This window comes from Mustela erminea, chromosome 3 (genome assembly GCF_009829155.1).
Source record: "Mustela erminea isolate mMusErm1 chromosome 3, mMusErm1.Pri, whole genome shotgun sequence".
NCBI lineage: Eukaryota > Metazoa > Chordata > Mammalia > Carnivora > Mustelidae > Mustela > Mustela erminea.
In genome coordinates, this window is record NC_045616.1 from 32,913,551 (window position 1) to 32,940,838 (window position 27,288).

General features: G+C 36.4%; 1 protein-coding gene across 2 annotated transcripts in view; it reads left to right on the top strand.

Annotated features, from left to right (window-relative positions):
* Positions 1-27,288, top strand: part of TMEM232 (transmembrane protein 232) — a 284,240-nt gene that overhangs the window by 142,538 nt on the left and 114,414 nt on the right. The window lies entirely within an intron of this gene.

A 27,288-nucleotide genomic window follows, 5' to 3' on the forward strand; every position in this document is an offset into this window, starting at 1 on the left:
TTTCATATGTTAAGAGCCTTTTGTTTTTTATTTATATGGGAATTAACTATTTGTTTTGCCCATTTTTCCATTGAGTTTGTTTCTTTTTCACTTAGCTTTGCTAGAACTATTTATTTATTAATTGATGTGTCTCTTTGTCTGTGGTAAGAGCTAAAAATGTTGATTTTCCCCTTCACTTCTTATCTTTAAATTTTGCTTATAGTATTTTTTGCCTTAGACATGTTTCTAGGTAATATAATTTATCAATTTTTCACTATAAATCTATTTAGAAAAGCTCTTTTCATTTTGTGATTAAGATGTTGTCATATTGTTTTCTGGTACTTTTAAGGATTTATTCTGAATATTTTAGCCATTGGTCCATTTGAAGTTTCCCTGTGTGTGTGTGTGTGTGTGTGTGTGTGTGTGGTGTGAGCTGTCAATCCAGATGGCTACTCGGTCGTCCTAACAATATTTATTGAATCACCTAGCTCCTTTCAACATTTATTCTGATTTAAAATGTTAACCTATTAAATACTAAGTTCTTATTTATTTTCTTTTTTATGTTCTAAAAGAATTTCAGTAATTTGGAATTATCTACTCTTTCAAGGTTTGATAGAATTTCCTCTTAAACCATCAGTACCTTATGCCTCTTCTAAGGGTAACTCTGTCAAATTTTTCATTTTTGTATGGCTATTGGCCAGGCTAATTCAGCCAGAATGCACAAGTACGGCTAAATTCAATTCTTTCTGTTTGAGGTCCATTCTATAAAAGTATCTGGAGTATCGACCCTGAATATCAGTCTCTTTTGTTCTTTCTCTTTTTTTTTCCAGTCAATTTTAACAGATTATGCTTCCTTTGTATACTACTTATTTTATCCCCTTTTTCAGAATCATTTGGCCATATTTGACTAAAGTAGTGTATTAAGATTCCTCTATTTCTGTGGTTATTTTCTTCCTCAACCAGTTCTCATTTTGTGTATTTACATTTTGTCCTTTTTATTCTTCTTAATTAATTTAATGTTTTATTTATTTTATATTATTTTTCTACTGGACTAGCTTTCCACTTAATCTAAAAGCTCAGAGTTGTATAAATCATTATTTGTGTTCTGAAATTATGAAAATGTTGTTGTCCAAAGGTTGACTTATTGGAGGTATAATAATTTGGAGGTATAATAATTTGGTGGAATAAGGCCAGCAAGCAGGCTTGGCTTTTGTGTACACCAAAAGTCTGCAGAAAAATAGAGGCTTGAACAGCATTCTAACATAGTTTCAAGCATTTTTTCAGGAATTCTAAAATCAGTGAGGAAGATTTGTGCATTTGAATTGAAGGATCACACAGACTGGACTTCAGTACTCTTGTTGGAAGAAAAAATATTATAAAAATATTCTTCAGTATATATTATAAATATTTGTAAGGTTGCAGTATGTCAAAGTATAATGAAAATGCCAGCTTTAAATATCAAGGGCTTTAAGATTTACTTTAGAATCCCCCCAAATAGTCTGTATATTCTCAAGGACCAAAGACATGGAAGATAATCAATTTGGGACCACAGAGAGAACATGGACAAGTGTACTTTGGCTTCTCGTTATGGTCAGTTGAAGGAAAAGATAGAAAACTAGAAAAACAGAAGAAACTGGATATGACAAGAAGACATGAAGGGTCAATAGACAGTAAAATGGCAGATGGAGAGGAATGGTGCCTGCTGGGACACAAAAAGGAAAAGCAGAAAGGGAGAGAAGAGGAGACATATTGGTAATGCTTAGAATAGCAGAGCAAGGGAGGCATCTGTATGGCTCAGTTGGTCCAACTCTTGGTTCTGGCACAGGTCATGATCTCCCCCACTGTAAGATCAAGCCCCGCTTTGAGCTCTATGCTCACTGTGGAGTATGCTTCAGATTCTTTCTTCCTCTCCCTCCTGCTTGCTCTCTCTCCTCTCTCTCTCAAATAAATGAATAAAAATATTCTAAAAAATAACAGAAAAGAGAAATAAATATTATGAGCCGAAGGAAAGATGAAAGAGAAAAACTGAGTAAAGATATATTAATGAAAGGTACAAATGAAGGGATGTGGACCAGGATTTGGGATAGGGGAAGAGAACATGCAAAGTCAGAGGGAAACGAGACCAAAGAGTAGTGGGGTGGGGTTATGACTCAGAGAATTCCATAGATTTTGAAGGATTAGTCAATTAAATTTCTCACCAGAGTCTACAGTTCATTACGCAAATGACAATCATTCATCATTAATCTTTGAAAAAATGTTATGTCCTTATCCGTTTTTCACTGCTTATTACAGGCTCTAGCGATTTAACTTAGAGTATCTCTGACCTGATGGAGAGAACCCCAGCAGCCTCATCATCCCTCTGTCGGGAGCATGTCATGTGGCACAGCTCAGGAGGCAGCTTTCACATGGCACCATTCACGCTTTAGCATGTGTGAAGGGTGCCCCCTGGAGTTATGCATTTTGCCAGCTTCCTTTAGGGATAGACTCCTCTCTGGGAATAGCAGAGGTGAGTGGATTAGCGCTACAGCTCAGGGGCCTGAAGACACAGGCGAGATCAGGCCTGGCTGAACAGTCTATCCTGTCCAGTAGGAGTATGGGGATGAAATCTCTGCTTTTTAAAAAGTTGTTGAAAAGCAAACTTCAGTCTAAGCTATGCTTTGATGAAATCTCTCTGGCTCCCTAAACACAAAGCGTGGGGAATGTTATTTCTTCCATTTGCTTGATTCTGCATTTATTCAGCAATCTCACAGCTAGCTCCTTTTGTTGTTTCTCCACTTCCTCCCACTTCCAGGTCCACAAACTGAAATTCGTGCAGTTAGTGACCATCTGAACATGTTGAAGATTTGTAGCTAAAGCACAAAGACATAATTCAAAGCCCTCTGGGTGCTCTGCTCTTTTCCACCTCTTAAAGGTCTTGGGGGTGCAGGCAGGGTCCTATCACCAGTTCTTCATCAAATATTCCTTAGAAGTGTCCATTTTGTGCTTCCCACCAATAGTAAGGTGAAAGACATTAAGAAGGCCAATATTTAAAGACACCTACAGAAGATGGGTAGGACAGGAAATTTAAGAGAGTATGTTTGTTTCTTCATTACCTTGGAGCACTAAATCATACTTACTTCACTGAAAATTTGAAATTTTACTATTAAGGAGAGAATAGAAGCTTCTTTACTGATGAAGCATCTCTTACATCTCACGACCTATAATTCTTTCCAAAAATATTTTTATTGTGTTTTTAGCCTATAAAATTCTTTGAAAGCAGGAATTCTGTCTTTTGTAGGTTTATAAACATATATTTTACCCTGAATGATTTGCAGACTTGACTTCTTTCTTTTATGAAAAATTTCAAAAGAAAATATCATTTTGTTTCTGTATAATGTTTTTATTTTTAGTTTTGCTTTTAGTTAGTGAGACATTCTTTTAGGTGCATGCACTTTTTGCCCCTTAGCATTTTTTTAAATAAAAAAAATCATTATGCTTTCTTTATTATATCATATAAAACCGCAGCCAAAAATCTAGGCATATACTACTTCTACTTCAAAGCATAGTAGTTTCCTTTTCTATTTGTAAAAATATCATAAATTTACTTTAAGGCTGAGAATTGAGAACTCTGAAGACCAAATTTTTTTCCCATATCTGTTTTGCTTCTGAAGTTTCTAAGTGTACTTTCTAAGCTTTCTTCCTTGAATCCTTATAAACTTACAAACAACGAATTTTTTGCACATATGTAAAGACTTGGAAAATTCTAACTTAAAACTTCATCTCTGACTGTGCTTAGTTTGCTCACAATTTTATGTTAGAAGACTTCACAAGACCAGCACATGGAAGAGATCTGAGGTAAAACTGACGACAGTGTGCTAAGAAGAATGTTGTCATTTAGGCAGGAAATTTTACATGGCTGACTACGTAAACAGTCATACCCAAGGCCACTACATCTTCTCTGAAGCTTCCTTTATAAATGGAGCTAACACCAGAGTAATAGAATGAGGAGTAGCTAACATTTACTGAATGGCAACAAGGTGGGAAAGGTAAATACCACAATGTCCCATAAGAACAGGCTTTATTGGAGAGTCCAGTGGTCAGGGGTGAGGAACATGTTTTTTTCTCATTATCCCATGGAGAAGGGTGCTGGAGTTAGGAAAATAATTGGACATCCATTCGGTTTGTGTTTTGAGGGAAAAAGCCCTGTCTGATTGCTATTGTACCTTCTTATAGTAGAAGTGTGAAAAATACCTTCTCAAGAAAGAAATACACATTTGGGGCTCAGTTGCCAAGCCATCTGAGATGGGGGACCAGTTGGTTAGGGGATGCTAGAAATGCCAGCTCTCCAGAACCTGGAGCCCTTGGGAAATTTTCTTAGTGGTTGAAAAAGGTAGCCCTTGGGCTCCTTGTGAAGTTGGGTTTAGGAGAAACTCCACCAAATATAGGGACTCTTAGGACCCCTACTTCTAGCCCACAAATTGCCAGGCAATTCAAGATGAATCTCTGATGTCATAGTTGAACAATTCTATTTGTTACCCCATATGAGTGCCTTTTATAAACAAGGCACTGTGTTAAACACTTAGATGTATGACCCTTAGATGTTGATAGATATGAATATTTTGTCCACTTTATAGATTTTATAGATCTATAAATATCTCCATTTTGTAGATGTAGCATCTGAGAGGTTAAGTAATTTGCCCAAGGACTCACTGTCATTAAGTGCGGGAGTTTGAACTTATGTGCATACTGACTTCTGAGTCAACTGTGATGCTATCTTTTCCCTTATGTGAAATTCATCTGGTGGCAAAGCCTTGAGCAGTTTGTTAAAATTGGTGCAGCTTCTTTGGAGAACAGTGTGGAGATTCCTCAAGAAATTAAAAATAGAACTTCCCTATGACGCTGCAATTGCACTTCTGGGTATTTACCCCAAAGATACAGATGTCGTGAAAAAAAGGGCCATCTGTACCCCAATGTTTATAGCAGCAATGGCCACGGTCGCCAAACTATGGAAAGAACCAAGATGCCTTTCAACAGACGAATGGATAAGGAAGATGTGGTCCATATACACTATGGAGTATTATGCCTCCATCAGAAAGGAAGAATACCCAACTTTTGTAGCAACATGGACGGGACTCGAAGAGATTATGCTGAGTGAAATAAGGTCAAGCAGAGAGAGTCAATTATCATATGGTTTCACTTATTTGTGGAGCATAACAAATCTCGTGGAGTAGGGGTGTTAGGAGAAGGGAGTTGGGGTAAATTGGAAGGGGAGGTGAACCATGAGAGACTATGGACTCTGAAAAACAATCTGAGGGGTTTGAAGTGGCGGGGGGTGGTGGGAGGTTGGGGTACCAGGTGGTAGGTATTATAGAGGGCACGGATTGCATGGAGCACTGGGTGTGGTGAAAAAATAATGAATACCGTTTTTCTGAAAATAAATTAAAAAAAAAAGCTTCATCAGAGGGACACCTGGTTGGCTCAGTTGGTTAAACAACTGCCTTCAGCTCAGATCATGATCATGGAGCCCCAGGATTGGGTCCCACATCTGGCTCATGGCTCAGCAGAGAATCTGCTTCTCCTTCGGCTTGCCCTGACGCCCTCTCATGCTCTCTCTCTTTTTCTCTCTCAAATAAACCAATAAAATCTTAAAAAAAAAAAAAAAACTTCATAAGGAAAAGCTTTTTATTTTTTTTTTCAATTTCTGTCTCTTGATTTTCAGAACTTGATTTTGATTAAGGGATGTTTTTTCCTGGGCTCTGCATCTCTCTAGTTAATATTAGGAAATCTATGTCAAGGTGGAGGCACTCTCAGTAGGTCAGTATGATTTTTTTTTCCCCCATTGGCTTTAGTGAAAATCATACTGACTTACTAGAAAGTGCCTCCTCTTTGATGTAGAGTGCATATATATGAGGAGAGGGGGAGAGGAGAGATTCAAAGTTAAAAAAAGATGTCTTAAAACTTTCTAGTTCTGTTTCACAGGAGGTTAAAAAGAAATATGTGTCTCCTTCACAAAATATCAAATATGTTTATTTATCATTTCTTTCTGATTGATTTAGATTAAGTAATTAAACATCTCTGAGCCCCAGGCTTCTAATCTTTGAAAATGTGAAAGCTGTGTATCCTTTCAGGTTTATCCTGAAGATAGAAGGAAAAACTGTAGACAAAGAATTTGGATGTGTTAGTTCCTTTTCCCCTTTGTTCTATAATTTAGTAGATTTTCTAAAAAGGTTTTTCTTCAGATTATAATATTTAATTCTTAACAGGAAAATTAGGATCAATAATAAGTGGAAAATTTAGATTTTTGTGCACATATATATTACTAAGCTGAGAATTGCTGTTAGCAACTTTTCAGAGAGAGCTTATAGTTTCATGATGACTTCCTTTTTGGTCATGTCTTATGTCCCTTCCTGTTTCTAGTTTTAGAATGAAAACATAGTTCATGATGGTTCTATGTTGTGCATGCATTTTGAAGATATGTTGTCAAGATGCATTATGGAAGAGTAAAGCTTGTAATGTTAATAGTTAGCATGGATGATCATAATTTTCAGCTGGAGAGATTAAGAGCATGAATGTGTCTTCAGCGATGATCTCCTAATTTTTGAGCCTTTGTGATTTGATTATTAAAAAATTAGTTATATCATCAGCTCAGATCAATCACTTAAACTGTTATGACTTCTGGAAATTGGGTAGGGAGAGGGTTGTTGGGTTATGTGCTATGGTGAGTACTGTGAAGTGTGTAAACCTGGCAATTCACAGACCTGTACCCCTGGGACTAATAATACATTATATGTTAATAAAAAAAAAAAACTAAAAAAAAAAGACTTCTAGAAATTGAAGTGGTATTAGAAATGAAGTCCAACTGCCAGTGACAGAAACATGCTTCACACGCCCCCACATCCATTTCCAATACATGACTCAGTTTACCTGCAGTCTTGCCTGAGAGATAAATCAATCCTTATCTGTCTTCTACTATTTCCTGTCCTTTCCTGCCTCTTCACTGGAGCATGGTCTGAACAGCAATTTTAAATGTCCCTCAATGGGACATAGCCTTATGCTTACACAATAGGGGTCTAGCTTCAATATAATCATCAACCCCAAGAGTTTTCCATTCATAGAAACATGATGAGAATGAAAGATTTTTAAAAATGGCTGAAGTATTAAAATGAACTGGATGAGATGTAAAAACTTCTGCGTTTCAAATACAGGTCAGCTAGAATCAAAATGTAGCCTTATGGGAAGACTAAGCTGTGTAACAGAAAACAAAAACAACCTATTTTTATTTTCTGTTTTGTTTGGTTTATCAAGTGAACTTTGCTCTTTTTAAAAAGTAAACTTGGCAGGTAGCATTATATAAGTTTAAGATGTACAGGTATTACTTTGATACACTTTATAAATTGTCATATGATTGTCAATGTAGTGATAATTATATCACATAATTATAGTACAATATTATTGTCTATATTCATTTTACTGGGCATTTTAGCTTGTGGGTTATTTGCTTATTTGCTCATTACAAGTATTTATCTTTAAGCACCATCACTCTTCTTCCTCTGTCACCTGTTAATCATCATTTTATTCTGTTTTTTTATAGGTTTAACTTTAGATTTCACTTACAAGTAATATATAGTATTTGTCTTTCTCTGACTTACCTTGCTTAGTTAATGTGCTCAAGGTCCATCCTTGTTGTCACAAATGGGAAGATATCTTCCATTCTCATGAATAAAGATGAAAGCAAAGCTTTGTAGTTTTCATTGTATGGATGTGTCACTTCTTTGGTTCAGTTTATCCTTAAGTATTTTGTTGTTTTTGATGCTATTGTGAGTGGTATGGTTTTGTTTCTTTTTCAGATGCTTCATTATTAGTATAAAGGAATGCAATTGATTTCTATATGTTGATTTTTCACCCCATCACTGTACTGAAATTGTTGATTAATTCCAGCAGTTTTTCTTGACTGATTTTTTTTTTGGGGGGGGGGTTCTAAATATAGGCTCATATCTCTGGCAAATAACAATTTTACTTTTTCTTTTCTACTTTGAATGTCTTGTATTTCTTTACCTTGCTTAATTGCTCCAGCTAGGACTTCCAGGTCTATCCTGAATAGTGAGAGTGAACATCTTTGCCTTTTTTCCCCTCCTAGGAAAAATATTTTCAATTTCTCTCCATTGAATATAATGTTAGTTCTGGGTTTGTCATATATGGCCTCAGTTATTTTGAGGTATGTTCCTTCTATACCTACCACTCACTTGAGGGTTTTTATCATGAAAGGATGTTGTATTTTGTCAAATGCTTTTTCTGTGTGCATTTAGATGGTTGTGTGATTTTTCATTTTTTTTGATGTGATGAATTATGTTTATTGATTTGCATCTGTTGAATAATCCCTGCCTCCCAGGGATAAATCTCATTTGGTCATGGTGTATAATTGTTTTAATGTGTTCTTGAATTTGGTTTGCTAACATTTTCTGAGAATTCCTGCATCTATATTTATCATGGATATTGGTCTATAGTTTTTCTTTCTTGTAGTATCCATATCTGGTTTTGTTAATCAAAGTAGTACTGTCCTCATAGAATACATTTTGAAGTGTTTCCTTCTCCTTGATATTTTGGAAGAGTTTGAGGAGGATTGGTATTCTTTAAGTGTTTGGTAGAATTCTTTAATGAAGCCATCTGGTCTTGGCATTTTCTTTGTTGGGATTTTTTTTCTTTTTTATTGTAAATATAATGTTTGTTTCTTTTTTAAATTAACATATAATGTATTATTTGTTTCAGGGCTACAGGTCTGTGAATCATCAGTCTTACACAATTCGTAGCACTCCCCATAGCACATACCCTCCCCAGCGTCCATCACCAGCCATCCCATCCCTCCCACCCCCTACTGCCCAGCAATCCTGTTTGTTTCCTGAGATTAGGAGTCTCTTATGGTTTCTCCCCCTCTCTGGTTTCATCTTGTTTCATTTTTCCCTCTCTTCCCCTATAATCCTCCGTCCTGTTTCTCAAATTCTTCATATCAATGAGATCATATGATAATAGTCTTTCTCTGATTGACTTATTTTGCTTAGCATAACACCTTCTGGTTCCATCCACATTGTTGCAAATGGCAAGATTTCAGGTTTTTTTGATGACTGTGTATATATATACACAGTATGTATATATTTTTGATGACTATACAAACACACACACACACACACACACTCACACACAACACATCTTCTTTATCCATTCATCTGTTGATGGACATCTAGACTCCATAGTTTGGCTATTGTGGACATTGCTGCTATAAACATTCGGGTGCATGTGCCCCTTCTGATCACTGCATTTATATCTTTAGGGAAAATACCCAGTAGTGTGATTGCTGCGTCATAGAGTAGCTCTATTTTCAACGTTTTTTAGGGACCTCCACAGTGTTTTCCAGAGTGGCTGCACCTGCCTGCATTCCTACCAACACTGTAGGAGGGTTTCCCTTTCTACACATTCTTGCAACACCTGTCATTTACTGACTGGTTAATTTTAGCCATTCTGGCGGGTGTGAGGTGCTATCTCACTGTGGTTTTTGATTTGAATTTCCCTGATGCTGAGTGATGTTGAGCACTTTTTCATGTGTCTGTGGGCCATTTGGATATCTTATTTGCAGAAAGGTCTGTTCATATCTCCTGTCCATTTCTTGATTGGATTATTTGTTCTTTGGGATGTGTTGGGAATTTTTTGATTACTTAGATAATGTCCCTACTTGCTACTGGTCTATTCAGATTTTCTAATTCTTCCTGACTCAGTCTTCTTAGATTGTTTCTAGAATGTACCCATTTCTTCTAGGTTAAGTAATTTGTTGGCATGTAATTGTGGTGTTGTCTCTTATGATTCCATGTATTTCTGTAATGTCAGTTTTCATGTCTTCTGTTTCATTTCTAATTTTATTTATTAGTTTTCTCTCCCTCTCCCACCTTTTAAGTTAGTCTAGATAAGGCACGTTAATTTTGTCAATCTTTTTAGAACCGGTCCTTAGCTTTATTGATCTTTTCTACTGTTTAGGTTTTTTGTTTTGTTTTGTTTTGTTCTTTCTCCATTTATTTATGATTGCTACTTAATATTTCCTTTCCTCTGCTAAGTTTGGGCTTACTTTGTTCTTTCTGTGTCTAGTTTCTTGAGGTGTAAAGCTAGGTTGTATATTTGAGATCCTTCTTATTTCTTAGTATGTGCATTTATTAATATAAACTTTCCATCCATAACTTTTTTAAGTATTTGATATGTTGTATTTTCATTTATTTTGAGATAGTTATTTTTTTTCTTTTGATTTACTCTTGGACCCAATGGCTGTTTAGTAATGTGTTGTTTAGTTTTTGTATATTTATAGATCTTTCCACTTTCCTCTTATTGTTGACATCTAGTTTCATACCATTGTAGTCAGAGAAGATAAGTCACTCTTAAGAAGATAAGTCACTCTTCTTAAATTTGAGAAGATGTTTTGTGGCCTATCTGATTTATCCTGGAGAATGTTTCATGTCTACTTGAGAAGAATGTGTATTCTACTGTTTTTGGAGGAAATGTTCTATAGATGTCTATTACGTGTTCTAAAGTATGATTCATTGCAACATTTTATTATTGATATTTTTTTAATCTGGATGATCTATCCATTGCTGATAATGGGGTTCTGAAGTCCCCACCATTATTGTATTATTGTCTATTTCACCTCTAAGGTCTGTTATTAATTGCTTAATATATTTTGGTGCTTGGGTGTTGGGAGTGTGTATGTTTATGATACATCTTAATGTATTAACTCCTTTATTATTTTATAATGATCTTTTTTGTTTCCTGTTACCCTTTTTTGGCTTCAAGTATATTTTGACTGATTAAGTATCAGCCTTTGTTTTGTTTCCTTTTGCTTGGAATACAATCTACCATCATTTCACCCTGAGTCTATGTGTGTCTTTAGAGTTGAAATAAATCTCTTTCAGGCAGCTTATAGTTGGATCTTGTTTTGTTTTGTTTTAATCCATCCAGCCTCTCTGTGCCTTTTGATTGGTGAATTCAGACTGTTTACATTTAGGGTGATTATTGATGTGGAAAGATTTACTACTGTCATTTTGTCTTTTGCCTTCTGGTTGTTTTGTTTCTCCTTTGCTTCTTTTTCCTTCTCTGTCTACCTTTGTAAATTGGCAGTTTTTCCATGGTGATTTGCTCAGTATCACCCCCCTTTTCTTGTTTTATGTCTATGTTATAGAGTTTTGCTTTGTGGTTATCACGAGGTTTACATAAAACATTTCAAATAAAATAGTCCTTCTTCAGAGTGCCTGGGTGGTTTAGTCAATTAGGCAACAGACCCTCAATCTCAGCTCAGGTCTTGATTTTGGGGTCCTGAGTTCAGGACCTGCATTGGGCTCCATGCTGTGTGTGGCACCTACTTAAAGAAAAAAATAGTCCTGGGGTACCTGGGTGGCTCAGTGGGTTAAGTCTGTGCCTTTGGCTCAGGTCATGATCTCAGAGTCCTGGGATCGAGTTCCGCATCGGGCTCTCTGCTTGGCAGGGAGCCTGCTTCCTCTTCTCTCTGCCTGCCTCTCTGCCTACTTGTGATCTCTCTCTCTGTCAAATAAATAAAATAAAATATTTTAAAAAATAAAATAAAATACATTTTTAAAAAGTCCTTTTTCTGCTGATAGCAATTTATCTGTATTCACATATAAAAGTCACATCTTTTTCTCTTCCCTTTTTATATTTTTGATCTCAAAAATTATCTATTTTTATGCTCTGATTTCATTACCAAGTTGTAGTAATTAACGTCATTTTTAATGTTCCTTTCCTTTAACCTATATGCAATAGTTAAGAGTTTAATATGTTATTCTTAAAAAGTTATAATATTCTTTTTATCACCTTAATCAGAGTTTTTCATGCTTTTGTCTCTTTTTTTCAGCTTAAAGATCTCCTTTCAACATTTCTTCTAAGGCAGGGCTAGTGGTGGTAAACTCCCTCAGCTTTTCTTGTCTGGAAAAACTTCCTTCTTTATATCTGAAGGATAACTACTGGATAGAGTATTCTTGGCTGGCAATTTTATCTTCAATTATTTTGAATATTCAATCCACTATCTCTTGGCCTGTAGAATTTCTGCTGAGAAATCTAGTGATAGCTTAATGGAAGTATCTTTGTATGTTATTTTTTTCTTGATTGTCTCTGAAAAATATTTTTTGAATCATTGACTTTTAATGGTTTTAATAAAGTGTTTCTTGGAGAAAGTCTTTTTGTGTTGAGATAATAAGATGTTTTATTAGCTTTATGAACTTGTATATCAAGTTGCTTCCTCAGGTTTGGGAAGTTCTCAGCTATTATTCCTTTAAACAGTCTCTCTGCTCCCTTCTCCCTCTTTTCTCCTTCTGGTATAACCATTATTCTTATGTTGGCTTTTCTAATGGAGAAATAACTGTATTATAGGGTTCACTTTTTAAAAATCTTAGTTCTCTTTCCTCTTACACCTGAATCACTTCTGTATTTCTAACCTCAAGCTTGCTTGCTAATTCTCTCTTCCATATGATCTGCTCTATTTCCAATTCATTCTAATGCATGCTTCATTTCATTTAGGTTCTGCAGTTCTAGAGTTTCTGCTTGCTTCTTTTTTTAGAATTTCAGTTTCTTTGGTAAGTACTCCTGTTTGTTAATTTTATTCCTGAGATCATTGTATTGCCTTTATGAGTTTTCTTAGAGTTTCTTTAATTTCTTTATAATGGCTGTTTTAAATTCTTTATCAGCTAGATTGCAATATTCCATGTATTTTTGGGTTCTGTTGCTAGAAGATTATCATTTTCTTTTTGTGATACCATATCACTGTGATTTTTCATTGTGTTTAATGAGAAGCGCCTCTGCATTTGAAGTGGTGAACACCTTTCTTGTTAGAGGATGGTTTTGTTTACTTTCATCTTAATAGTTCTACAGGTTGGTAGTTAGGAGTCTTCCTTTTGCTTTCCAGAAGATGGTGCTATAGCACAAGTTTTTGGTTTCTTTTGCCAGCTAAGATTGGGAGTGGTACATAAGGGTGGGGGGAAGGTTTGTGGCAGGGGTCACGGGGAGGTGTACAGTTAGTACTTGGAACTTTGGGTTTGCCCACAATCTGGTATGTGGATCCTCAGTAGAGGGGGTCCCAGAAGTGTGTAGGTGGTCCTTTTGCCTCCCAGGGAAGACAGCAGAAGATGCTTTCCTTCAGTGCTCTTTGTCTGCCTACTTCCCTTTCTTTTCTCTCTGTCTAGTCACTTAAGTCTCCCTTTGAGACAACAACTGGTCCCTCCAACTGCAGTACCTGTGGCTAGGCAGACTCCCACTCACCCCTTTCACCTGTTACTTCCTCTGTTAGATAAGGTGTATTGGCTTACTGTTAGATCCTCCACTGTTTTCTTTGCTATCACTGCCTCTGCTGACACTTTCCTCTCTCTGCCACCTCTTCCCTGGTCCAGTCCACACACTCTTGGGTTCACAGACTGATGGATCTCTTAGGTATTCTGGTATACTGTGAAGAGATGTTCGCGCCCCCCCCCCCCCATTATGGATGTCTAATTAGTTGTAAATCAAAGGAGAGAGAAAATAGGAACAACTCACAGGACCATGTTGCTGATGTCAGCACTTAGCTCTTCCAGAGAAAAGGACAGTGTTCAGCTTGTGATGAAATGCCATTTGCAGTGGTTGATAAATGTGTATTAGCTGCTTGATTAGAATGTAAACTTAGGTATGGCATTAATCAGATTAGCATAGCCTCTCACTTTCTAGTTGGATTTGTACCCCAACAATTTTCTGTTTTTTCATATATTCATCTAATCAATAATTATTTATTGAATGCCTAATAGGGGTCAAACACTATGAAAGAATATGTCTAAGACAAAGTGAATAAAAATAGTTACAGTACTTCCCAGTGGAACTTATAAGCAAGTATAGGGGATAGATGTTAATTAAAATCACAAATATGTGTTAAATCTTTATAATGGTAAGTGCTATGAAGGAGTATTATATGGTGTTATAAATAATGATAAGTGCCTCAAGAGAGAGGTACATGGTATTAAGAAGACTTGGAGTTGGGGCGGAGATCAGGGAAGGATGGTGGTGTGCCAAATAGAGAGGCATGGGATGTACAAAGTCCCCTTGGTGAAAGGGATTATCAAGCATCTAAAGAGCTAAGAGAACAGTGCTGTGGCTGGGTCACTGAGACCATGGGCAGCTGAGGCTGGAGACATGGTTAGTTTTCAGCTTTATCTTAGAAGCCAAAGAAGGAATTAAATTTGCTTTGTTTGGTTTGGTTTGATTTAGTGGTGGTGGTTGTTGTTATTTGTAGTGTAGTGAGGAGTAGATGGTACAAAGCTGTTTGTGTGTGTGTGTATGTGTATGTGTTTGAGTTGTGGCATGATCATAGGTATGAAGGACTATAGCTAAGTGACTTTGTCATTTAACTTCTCCACACCTAAATGCCTTTCTCTATAAAATTGAATAATGATAGCACCTTTCTTACTGGGTGCCTATGAGAAAGTTAATTAAAAGTCAATTAAAAGTGCTTATTACAGGGTGCCTGGGTGGCTCAGTGGGTTATGCCACTGCCTTTGGCTCAGGTCATGATCCCAGGGTCCTGGGATCGAGTCTCGCATTGGGCTTTCTGCTCAGCGGGGAGCCTGCTTCTCCCCCCGCCCCCCTTCCTGCCTCTCTACCTACTGGTGATCTCTGTCTGTCAAATAAATAAATAAAATCTTTTTTTAAAAAAGTGCTTATTACAGAGATGCCTGGGTGGCTTAGTTGGTTAAATATCTGCCTTCAGCTCAGGTCATGATCCTAGGGTTCTGGAATCAAGTCCTACCTTGGGCTCCTTGCTCAATGTGAAACTTTCTTCTCCCTCTGCCTGCAGCAATCCCTGCTTGTCTGTGTGCACGTTCTCTCTCTCTCTGACAAATAAAATCTTTTAAAACAGTGCTTATTACAATATCTGGCACAAAGTAAGCACAAACATTTTCATTATTTATTAATAAATATATAATAGTATGTTTATAAATGCAACATAATAAATATATGCTGCTATTGATCAATATCATACGCATCATAACAATTTTCACTACTGCTGTTGATGGCTTTGTTATGCAGGAGATGTGTAGGATGTTGTCGCAGATAACATACACTATGCTGGCGGCAGTAGAAATGGGTAAGAAGTAGATGGATCTGCATAGTATCTGGAAGAAAAAGCAGCAGAAGTTGAGGATAATTAGAGGTGAAAAGTGACATGAGTGAGGAGTAGGAAATGTCTTTTCCAGTTTAATCCACTAATCCAGTAATGGTTCCATTCACTGACACAAGGAATGGTGGGGGAGATTAAGGTGTAGCTGGGAGTAGAGGAAGACTTTAGACTTTAGACTTTAACATGCTTTAGACATGTTGAATCTGAAGCAGTGATATGAGTTCTTCAAGTGGAGATATCCTGTTGGCAGTGAATTTCACTTCTGTAATTTAGAGAATTCTGAGCTGAGTCATAGAATGAAAATGTTGACTGATCGATGGGCATAAAAAACACTGCCTTGGTAAAGAAGTTTAAATGAGAGAGACGGCAAGGCTACCACCATTTAACATCTGAAAAAATGGTAAAGTAATGCTTTCTAAAAATTTTAAGTATATAGAGATGTTGATATTAAGGACATAAAAGGGAGACTTTCTTATAACCCACTCAATAGTGATAGAATCTTCTTCTTTGAGTATCTTTAGCAGCACTTTCTGCTCACTGCACAGAAAATATAAATGCACATGACAAAAAAATTGTTTGTATATGAAGCATACTTTCAAAGAACTTGCAGTATCTACCTAATGAAAACAAATTAAGTGCCCAAACAGTGCATGAAGCTTTCCAAGTTTGTAGAAAAGATCCATTAGTCAGGAAGGCCAATAATATGGTATACTGCTCATAATATATGTATATTTATGTATACACACAGCAGTAATAAACTTCTATCTTATAATGAAACATTTGCACATGTGAATAAATACCAAGACTGGCACCAAAATACCAAGAAATTATAGAGATAGATTGTCACATAGAAGCAAAATGTTATTGGCCTTTTTGGTTAAGAATGTTACTAGTCTTTCCAATTATTTTAAATATAAGACTTGTTAATGATGTATTTTTGTCATTAGCAATGGCACAGTATGTCTCTTCCATTTAATCCAATAAACAAGGTACAGAGATGTGTGCTTAGGGAATTAATTTCTCCCCATAAGCACTTTCAGAACCAGTACTTCATATCCTCCATTTTCACTTGAGAAAGTAAAACTTTCTCAGCCCTAACAAGTTAACCAGACTGTGTGAAATGTTCATGGCAAGGACTGCAGTGAAATAAGAGGTCTCAGAGCAGATTCAAAATGTCCTCTAAATAGGCTCCAGGTGTTCTGCACTAGGGAGCCCCAGTGGAGAAGAGCAATGCAGAAAAGAGAGCATATGATGGAAGATACCAATTGGGAAAATAGGAGAAGGTACCATGAATGGATGAAAATTGTGTAACACTTGTTTCTGCATGTCTTCATTATCTCCAAACTATTTAGCTGCTACATTTCTAGAATTTGTGCATTTTTAAATAAATTTGTTGTGTGCTGCTGATTTACCTTCCTTCCCCAAACTTTAATGCTCACATTCTAAATTCTTTTTATTTTTTTTCTTTCATTTTCCACCTCTCTCTTAAAAGGGTACATCTATACCCAACACTAATCATGCCTTATATCTTTAATAAATTGTCACATCCATTTATCATTCTGAACAGCTTCCACTTTCAACGCCAACTCTGTCACTGCAATATAAGATCAGTAATTACTAAGCATCCATCATATCTGAAGTGATATGTCCCTAAATTCTTGGCTGTTCACAATAGTTCACTAACCTGAGTCTTGTTAAGCTAGAACGAATGTCGAGTGGCTCCCTTTCTGTCTCTCCCCCACCCCCACATAAAGCTATTCAAAGAAAAAAACCTATCTTTAGCATTGTAATTTTACTAAATCATTTACATGAGCAAACCAATATTGTCACACAGAAGTCCAAGCACAGCTGGCCGACAAATCAGCCACCTATTAGCATACTGATATTAAGCAAGGAGGGCTGTGGTAAGTGAATTGTACCAAAAAAGGGTCACATCTAATAATTTCACTAGCTTACATTGCTGAGCTATAAATAGCATGTATTGCAGCCAGCAGTGATTTTTAGGAGTCTGTCTCTAAAGGCCAAGCATCCAAAAGGAATCTAACTTACTCCTCCTCACAAATTCCCAAAAGCCCATGGATCTTTTTCCGATAATGTTCACCTTCTATTCATGGATAAGATATAGGAAGAAGAGACAATAAATGGTGAATTCCATTTGGCACTCAGGACAGCTTCCCTGACAGAACCGTATCTGGCTGGGAGAGGTGAGTCTGGAAGTGACACAGCCTTTGGGCTGAGGCAGGGCAGTTAATCCCACTCTTAGAACCTGGGCCAGCACCTCTGTGCCGCTCTTCTGCATATCTGCCTCTGAGGAGTTTCGGTCAAGTATGAACTGGATTAGCCCAGACCGAAGTTTTGGCACATGTGTTCAGCATACCTGTCCCGCAGGAGTGGTGGTCAAGGTGGCAGAGGTGATGGAGCGGTGAAAGTGGTAGCAGGAACAGGCAAAACAACTGGACAAGCCGTGGCTTCCTAAATCAACCTGTAAGACCCTCTGCTTCATTTGGGAAGAACTTCCAACATCTCTGTATTCATCCTAGTTGTCTTCAGTCATCCTGTAGCACTTGCTGTCACGCAGTCTTAAACACAGCTGGCCAAAGAATCAATGGCACATTACGCATACTGATAACAAGCAGGGAGAGTTTATGACAAAGGCGTTTAAATAAAAGAAAAAGTCATAAAATTAGTTCACAAGCTCCCTTTCCCCCATCTCTTGTTCAGTTCCTTATTCTACTCTATTAATAAGCCCAATGTTATGAAAGTCTCTAAATTTTGGATGCTAGACTATCTAGAAAACCACTAATACTGTACTTGAGTCCAGATAGGATCAGTGTGTAGTATTACTGTAGGTTTTTCTATCCCTGGCTAAGTAAGCAGTCACTGTAGCCCTGTATTGTAGAGTATTATTGCCACTAGGTCAGTATGCTCAGGAGTGTGATAAAGTGATAGGCCCAAGGTAGTGGTAATAAGGCTACAAGATATGAAAAAGAAAAATATAACTGCATTTTGGCATGATATATATACAGAACACTATACATTTAGGAAAGAATGTACTTAAATAAGAGCACCGAAATTCTAAAAAATGCTTTTTCTCCCTTTCCTTCCCATACTGAGAGATGCAGCTAATCCAACCATGACTCAATGGGCTTTCCAGTCATCAGAAATGGAAATTATTTAGTCAGTGTTCATATGCTCTGTTGCTGAGTAAGCCCCACTGTCAGAAAGCCATTCCATATCATTCACCTTTAATTGTGGTTATATATTAACTGCTTGACTGAGAATGGGAGAAGAGGGCAGTTAATTTGATTGATGGAGACAGCCAAAGTGGGCATTTCAGACCCCTGAAATTCCCTTTAGGACTTCAGTAGATCCTTTTTGGCGGTCTTGGTACATCACAGCTCTAGGATAATTGTTGTATTTCCCCTCTGTTCTGTGGAAAACTACCTTTAATAGTGTTTTCTCAGCTTACTTGCATTTAGATTATTGGGGACTTAAATGATGAGGGGTAAAATGGACCATTAAATACCTTCATATGCTCAAGTTTAAGTAGATTTAAAAATATATGTATTTAACCTGAAGGAAAACGGGCTTGTACCAGAGAGAAACAAAAATATAAAAACCCGAAACATAAAACATTAAAGCAAATAAAAAAACAACAACACTTGTCTTGAAAAACAAAAACAAAAACAGGTCACAGCCTAACTTTACAAATATTTTTAATAGAGTATAGTAAAATATTCACATTATAAGATGAAGACTAGTACCAAAACTTACGATAATTAAAATGGCATGCCCTAAAGTGACTGTTACAAATAAAGCTAGACAAATAACTATTTTCATTTATAGCTGCACATACACAACTTGTTTAATGATTATAAATTGCCTGATGGGTTTAGGTTTAAAAGCTGCCAAGATTGGGGCACCTGGGTGGCTCAGTAGGTTAAGCCTCTGCCTTGGGCTAAGGTCATGATCTCAGGGTCCTGTCTTAGGATCCTGGGATTGAGCCCTGCATTAGGCTCTCTGCTCAGAAGAGATTCTGCTTCCTGCTCTCCCTCTGCCTGGTGCTCTGTCCCCTTGTGATCTCTCTCTGTCAAATAAATAAATAAAATCTTAAAAAAAAAAAAAGCTGCCAAGATATTCCAAGGATTACATGGTATGACTTGCAAACAACAAACAGGGGAAGAAAGGGGAAAAAAAGGATCAATTATCCAATGTTCTTATACAATTTTAAGGCTCAGTTTCTTGGGTATAGAAGTCAAGGGCATCATTTTCCTCTAAAAAAAAGTCAGACAGCTCCATTTAATGCTCAGTCATTTGACAACTACACAGATTAGTGTTTTGGAAGTAGAAGATAAGGTGAAGGAAAAACATTTGCTATAATTCAGCAGCAAAATTTAAGGCTTGCTCTGTATTTTTGTACAGGGCTAGGAGAATGAGCTTATAGCTAAGAACAAAGAAAAGAGAAAAGAGAAGAAAAATATCTTGGCCAAATTTATGCCAGAGAATTCCAACCTATGCAAAGCTGAGTAAAATAGGATCTGGGTCCATTTACTAGACACCTCTGGATAAAAAGTGAAATAAATCATTGAATTAAGTTAGTGAAGTTCAAACTGATAAGCATATTTGTGTTATTCTGTTGGTCCCTTAGGAGTTTGACTTTTCCCTTGAATTTTGTACTCAGGTATACAATTACCTACATGTTGCTTTCATTTAGATGGTCTTATAAGCACCTTAAATTTAACATACCAAAATTAACTCCTCTTTCTGATCCAACCTGCCCATTCCATTATTTTCTCGGTAAATGGAAAACCCATCCTTCTACTAATTCAGACCTTGAAACCATCCTTGACTCCACATTCACTCACATTTTATGCTCTATCAGACAGCCCTGAAGTTTTTACTTTCAAAATACTTTCAATGTCTTTCACTACTTCCACTGCTTCTGCCTGATTCAAAAAGGAAAAGAACAAGTTAACATTTGGGATAGGAGAGTCTAACTTTTGGAAGGGACTTTTGTTAAGCCTTGCAATGCTGGTAAGAATAGTAGGAAGCTGAACAGAGCTGAAATCTTTTCTGTAGACCAGACACAGTGCTAAGTACCAGAGGTAGAGTGGTGACTTAGACAAACAGGCTGTTTGCCTTCATGAATTTCATAATCTAAGATAGTGGACAGATAAATCTATAAACAAATGAGGTGATTACAGATTATTTTAAGACCCATGAGTGAAATTAAGTAGGTAGATAGGATTGGAAGTAATTGGAGAACCAGGAAAGGTCTCCATGAGTGGAGATTTTGATTTCGATTTTAATTTTGGGCAGAGACTTGCTGGAGGAGAATCACCATGCTTTGTAAGAAACAATGCAGGCAGAGGAAACAGTGAATGCAGGGAAGGAAAAGATTTACCACAAGTGGTAACTAAAAAGGTGGTCAGTGTGGTTGCAGGGTAATGAGTGAGGGGAGAGGAGGAGGAGCTGTCACTGAAGCCAGACCTTACAGGCTATCAGTCCAGATAAGGAATTCTGGTTTCATTCCACTGCAAAAGGAAGTCACTGGAAGGTTATAACCAGAGGCATAACAGAGCCAGTTTACCTTTTAAAAAGAACAACCTGTGGTCTGACAGTGAAGGCTGAATTAAATTGGCATTGCTCTTATTCCTTTAATCCCCTTTTCGAGGTTTAAAACTCGACTTGAAAATGACCTAGGTTTATGTTAAATGCCTGTTGAAAATTCCTTTGATAGGACTCATCCTTCCCAATCATCGAGATATCCATTTTCATCTACAGCTCTATTAACTGGCTATAATTTCAGTGCCTAGAAACTGCCTAGAAATTCACTGGTAAACTATTTCTGGCCTGATGAGGGCAACGTTTGATCAACTCATTCAATGCGATTAGCATAATAAGAATAGAATAGTATTTATGCAATGACACTGAAATTTTTAAATTATGATAATATGAAAGGTCAGATTTGAGGTTAGTCTTCAATTTGGGGTCCTTTGCTTTAATGGAGATACTTGCATGTATTTAACTTGTTTAAAAATCATACACACACATACATACATAAAGATATACAGTCCACAGGGAATTTAGAGCAAAAACAAAATAAACCATACACACTCACAAATTTAGAAATAATGTTCAATTAACCTTTTTTTTAATACTTAAGATATTTGCTATCCCAACAATCACAATAATAACCTGTGTTTCTTTTTAGTCATCTCTTCCTTTACTGCAAAATTTTAAGCAATAAGCAAGGAAAATTCCCATTTTCATAGTGACTCCAATTATAAAATTTATTTTATATTGCATATACTTTTTACACTTCAGGCTCTGAGATTATTCTCCTAGACATAGCTCCCAACTGTAATTCAATAGAGATATATTAAAAACTAAACAAAACTTTACTTCCCTACAGTGTATTCTCAATACAGATGAGACGTACACAAATTAGCTGAATATGCTAGAGCTCTTTCCCACTTCTGATGGTTCTTGTTATCCACAACCACCTCTTGTGTACTTTGTTAGCATCAACCAATGATTTTTGAGATGTTAAGTTACAAAGTCTTAAGGGTATTTCTTCCAACGATTACTGAAAATTTTGTAGAGCTCTCTTGAAGGCATGAAAGCCATTGATCCTACAGAATGAATTTTTAATGGAGGAAATTCCAGGAATATAGCCAAGTCACGTGGGGGCTATTTGGGATCTTTCCTTAAATTACCCACTGTAAAGACACTTAAAATGGTTGCTCTAAGACTGTACCTGTCTGAGAGAAATTTACCTCATGAAAAATTATGCTATAGCTTTGTAATAAAGGCACTGAGAAGTTTTTGTCCTTGATTGTACTTAAAATGTCATCATAATTTCCTCTTAAGGGTTGTATAACATTATCATAAGGATAAGGAAATATAATGATTAATTATAGTAAGATTAATTAGTATTTACATTTTACTTTTCTCTTGAAATTCCTTTATAAACATAAGCTAATTAATAGATCAGACCCTGATATTTTGTTTAATGCTTTAAATTATTGATTTATGTTTAGCTGAAGTGCTTCTTTAGCATTTTTATTTGGTGCAGCATATAATAGAAGGACAGATATTTCATATATCAGAAGGCAGATATTTTTCTTTCCTCTTCCACTGAAAGCAGGTGAAAGGTGTTTGGATCACTTACTACACCTATTTGTGCTTGCAAGAGTTCTAGAAACAATAGGAAGAAAGTCCCATTGTTTGGAGAAAATTTTAGTGGGATATAACATGTAAATTTATTTCAGAAATAAAATGCATACTCCTATAAAACAGGAAAGAATCATTTGTAAACAAACCACACCATTCCATATTTAGTATTGTGACTAGTTTATGAAAATTTAGAAATGTGATCAGAATTCTTTGCAAAGTGAAAGAACTACTTAAATGTCTAGAAAGCCTTATACTTTCACATGGTAGCTGTATATTTCACCTCCCTAAGTATCCTTTTCAGCCCCATGATGTAGCAGTGAGTCTATTGTCCTCAGTCTGCTGTCCTGTCCGAAGGCTAGGCAATGTAGATTGTTCCCTTCCCTACCCTTTATCCTTCAATGTACTTTTATGACTATTTGGTATCATAATCACATAGTATTTTTGTTTTTGTTTTTAATTATTTTTATTAAAATATAATGTATTATTTGCTTCAAGGGTACAGGTCTGTGAATCATCAGGCTTAACATTTCACAGCACTCACCATAGCCTCCACTTTTTATTATGCCTCATTAATAGCTTTTTTTATTTCAAGTTGATTAGATTTTAGTTCTTTTATTTTTTCAGAAATGGATTTTATTTCCCTAGAAACGCATTCTCTAATATCTTTCATGCCTTTTTCGAGCCCAGCTAGCATCTTGATAATTGTCATTCTGAACTCTAGTTCTGACATATTTCCAAAGTCCATATTGATTAGGTCTCTAGGCATCAATATTGCCTCTTGTTCTTTTTTCTGTGGTGAGTTGTTCCACTTGTCATTTTATCGAGAGTATATGAATGAGAGAGTAAAAAACTAAAAGGGTGGCAAAGACCCCAGAAAAATATATGTTAACCAAACCAGAATATACCTGAAACTAGGGGCAGGGGGGAAGAAAGGGGGAAAAAATAAATATATATTACACTGTTGAATAGAACAGAGCCACTGACTTGATTTTGAGTGTATTCTGGTTTCTAAGAAGAAAGTACCTCCCAAAATTTTAAAGAAAGAAAAGCATATATATATATATATATATATACACACACACACACACACACACACACACACACATATATATATATGTGTGTGTGTGTGTGTGTATATATATATATATAAAAGTAAGGGTAAACATGATGAAGGCATGGAATTTGACTGTAAAGATGAAAATTTTAAAAGTTCATAAAAAAGGAATTGATAAGAAAATTTGGTTTGAAAAAGAAAAAAAAGGGAGGAGAGAATGTGATCAGGCTGGAGCTAGATTTAGGGTATATTTTGATATATTAGAAGAAATTATATCCAAAATTTTTAAAGAAAAAAAAACCTATATGTATACAAAAAATTAGGTTAAATACAATGAAGGAATAAAATATGACTATAACAATGAAAATTTAAAAAGGTTTTTAAAAAAATATATTAGTAAGATAAAACAGTTTTAAAACAATAAAAGAGGAAAGAGGAAAAATTTAAAAAATAGAATAGAAAAAATTAAAATTAAAAATATTTAACTGTGAAAGACTAAAAGATCTTGGGGAAAAGACCATGAATTCTATATGTTGCTTTCCCTTAGCTCTGGAGTTTTGCAGTTCTCATTGTTCTGTAAACTTGGTCCTGGCTGGATGTTCTTGGTGATCTTCTGGGGGAGGGTCCTGTTGCAGTGATTCTTAATTGTTTTTGCCTGAGGGTGAATTGGACCACCCCTGCCGGAGGCCAGGCTAAGTAATCTGCTCTGGTTCACTCTAGGGAACTTTTGCTCCTTGAACGTTTTCCAAAGAGCTTTGGAGGACAGGAATGAATACAGTGGCCTCCCAGTCTCCAGCTCAGAGGAGACAACAGCTCAGGGTCCCACTCCTCAGTGTGCCCTCAGAGAGAAGCAGTCAATCCCTCCCATCTCCCTGGTCTCTGGCTGCACTCCATGCTCACCTGGCCTGTGACCGAGCATTTCTATCTCTGACGCTCAGCCCCATTTGGATTCTCCAAACCCAGCAGATTCATGCTGTGGCTTCCATGCTACTACTCCTGGAGGAGGAAAGAGGGGGTCTCTCCAGATCTTCCACTTGTGGGGTCCCCTGCTTGAAAAGCAGTGGCCCGACTGCCTTGGATCATGGTTTAAGGTAACCCCAAGCTGAGAGCCCCCATCTTGGCTCTGTCTTGGTAGCTAGCTACCCACTCTGATACCCAGGTGCTCTGCCACACCCAGGCACCTCCAGTCTTTCTGTGACCCTGCGGGTCCTGAGACCACACTGTCCCCGTGAGGACTCCACACCCACTTAACCTCAGTAGTGACATCCCTCAGTGCAGAAGACTTCTAAAATTTCTGATTTTGTGCTCCACTGATCCACCTCTTGCTGGGAGCTGGCCTCTCCCCCTGCAGTTTATCTTCCCATTGCTTTGGATTCACTTCTCTACATGTCCTACCTTCCCCAAAGTGGTCGATTTTCTCTTCCTAGAATTGCTGCTCTTCTTCTCTTCTATCTCTTGTTGAGTTTGTAGGTGTTCAGAATGGTTTGATAACTATCTAGCTGAACTCCTGGTAACTAATGCTATTTCAGCCTCCTACTCCTCCGCCATCTTGCTTCCTTTCCAGTTTTTGTTTTTATTATTGTCTATTTTCTTAGTTATTTTCTTTCTTTTTACCTTGGGTATACATTGACTCTTTTTTTTTTCTTTTAGTTTTATAAGTTATAGACTTAGGTCATTCATTAAAAACTAATTTTTTATAAGATGTCTTCAAAGCTACAAATTCCCCCTAAACTCTGTTTTTGAGATGTTGTATTTTCATTTTATAATGAAATGCAAAATGTTTTCTTATTCTCGTTATTTCTTCTTTGAATCATGATTATTTAGAATTCTGTCTTTTAATTTCAAAATGTGTGGGGGTATATAGATATCATATTTATTCATATAAATATTATTCCATTGTTATTAGAGGCCATACTTGGTGAAATTACCATTTTTAAGAATTTGATGAGATTTTCCTTATGCTCAAACATTTGATCTGTATTAGTGAATGCTCCAGGTGCATTATTTCAAATACTTGAAAATAGTATATGTTCTTCAGTTATGTGTAATATTATATAAGTGTCAAATTAGCTCAAAGTAGTTGGTAGTATAATTACAATCTTCCCTACCTTTACTATTTTCTTTTACTCTTGTTCACAGCTGTATCTTTCAGGGAGAGTGTGGTATAAAAAATCTCCCAACTATGATTATAGATTTGACTGTATCACCTTTTTATCTTGCAGAGTTTGCTTTGTGTTTGTTGAATCTCTCCTATTAAGTACATATACATTTATTATTTCAACGTTTCCTGAGGAATTAACCAAACATCCTTCTTTTCTTATGGTTAATCTACCTTTTCTGAAAATGTTCATGGTCTGGTATTCATATTTCCACACTAATTTCTTAATACCTGTCTTTTTATGATATATATTTCTATATTTTTGTCCACTCGTTTTCTTTTACCTTATTTATTTTTTAAATTTAAAATATACTGTAGACTGAATATGGTTAGGTCTTTTAAAAACTCTAGTTTGATGGGCGCCTGGGTGGCTCAGTGGGTTAAAGCCTCTGCCTTTGGCTCAGGTCATGATCCCAGGGTCCTGGGATCGAGCCCTGCATTGGGCTGTCTGCTCATCAGGGAGCCTGCTTCCCCTTCTCTCTCTGCCTGCTTCTCTGCCTATTTGTGATCTCTGTCTGTCAAATAAATAAATAAAATCTTTTAAAAATAGCTAGTTTGACATTTTTTCTTTTTAATTGGAATTTTTCATCCACTTGAATTAAAAAAGATTATTTTTCCAGTTCAATTTTTTCTTTCATTATAATATAAAAGGTTTTTAAAATTTTTATTTTATTTCCAGTAAAGTTAACATACAGTGTTATATTAGTTTCAGATGTGCACTATAGTGATTCGGCAATTCCATACATCCCCTGAGCTCATCCCAGGAAGAATACTCCTTAATCCCCATGGCCTATTTCATCCATCCTCACCCCTACCCCAAAACATCAATTCATTTTCTAAATTAGAATCTGTTTCTTGGTTTGTTTTTCTCTCTCTCTTTTCTTCATTGTTCCTATAAAAATTTTTTAAAGGTTTTATTTGTTTGATAGAGAAGGAGAACATGAGTGGGGGGAGGGGCAGAAGGAGAGGGACAGCAAGAAGCAGACTTCCCCCTGAGCATGGAGCCTGAATTGGACTTCATCCCAGGACCTTGAGATCATGACCTGAGCTGAAATCAGTTGCTTAACTAACTGAGACATCCAGGTACCCCTTTGCCCCATAAATTTAATGTAAATATTGCTATGGTTGGATTACTACTACCAATCTTTCTATTTGTATGTCTTACTATTTCATTTTATATCACCTATTGGCTTTTTTGGCCATGCTTTTATGTTGTTTTATGGTTGTTTAAGGTATTATAATATACATCTTTACCATACCTTTAGTATTGTATTAATTCATATAAAATGTAAGAACATTGTAGAGACTGGATTCTCGTAACTTCCTGTGAAAAGTTTTGATTTTTGTTAGATAGCTATTTAATTGTTGGCGGATCACATTGAACTTGTGGAGCTTTATTAGGAGAGTCTGTTATATTGTAGCCTTGAGTTTTAAGAAACATTCCTTAGTTCTGAAACTTCTTTGCTCCTGAGGTATGGTCTTTTTGAAGTTTAATGGCCAGCTAACAATTTTTGCCAACTTCCTCAGACTTAGCACAGTATGCAAATTCCAAACTCTCTCCTGCAGTGGTCAACTTAAGTTTCAGCTTAGCTCCTCAGCCTTCAGCTGTTACTTTTCACCCTGCTCTTTAGAGTCTCTTCCATATGAGTAGAGTTCATGTTGTCCAAGAATTGAAGTGGGTTTGCGCATATATTTTCAGACTTCCATCCTTTGTGGTGCCTTTCTTCCTGGAATTTCCTCTGTTAATTTATAGCCACT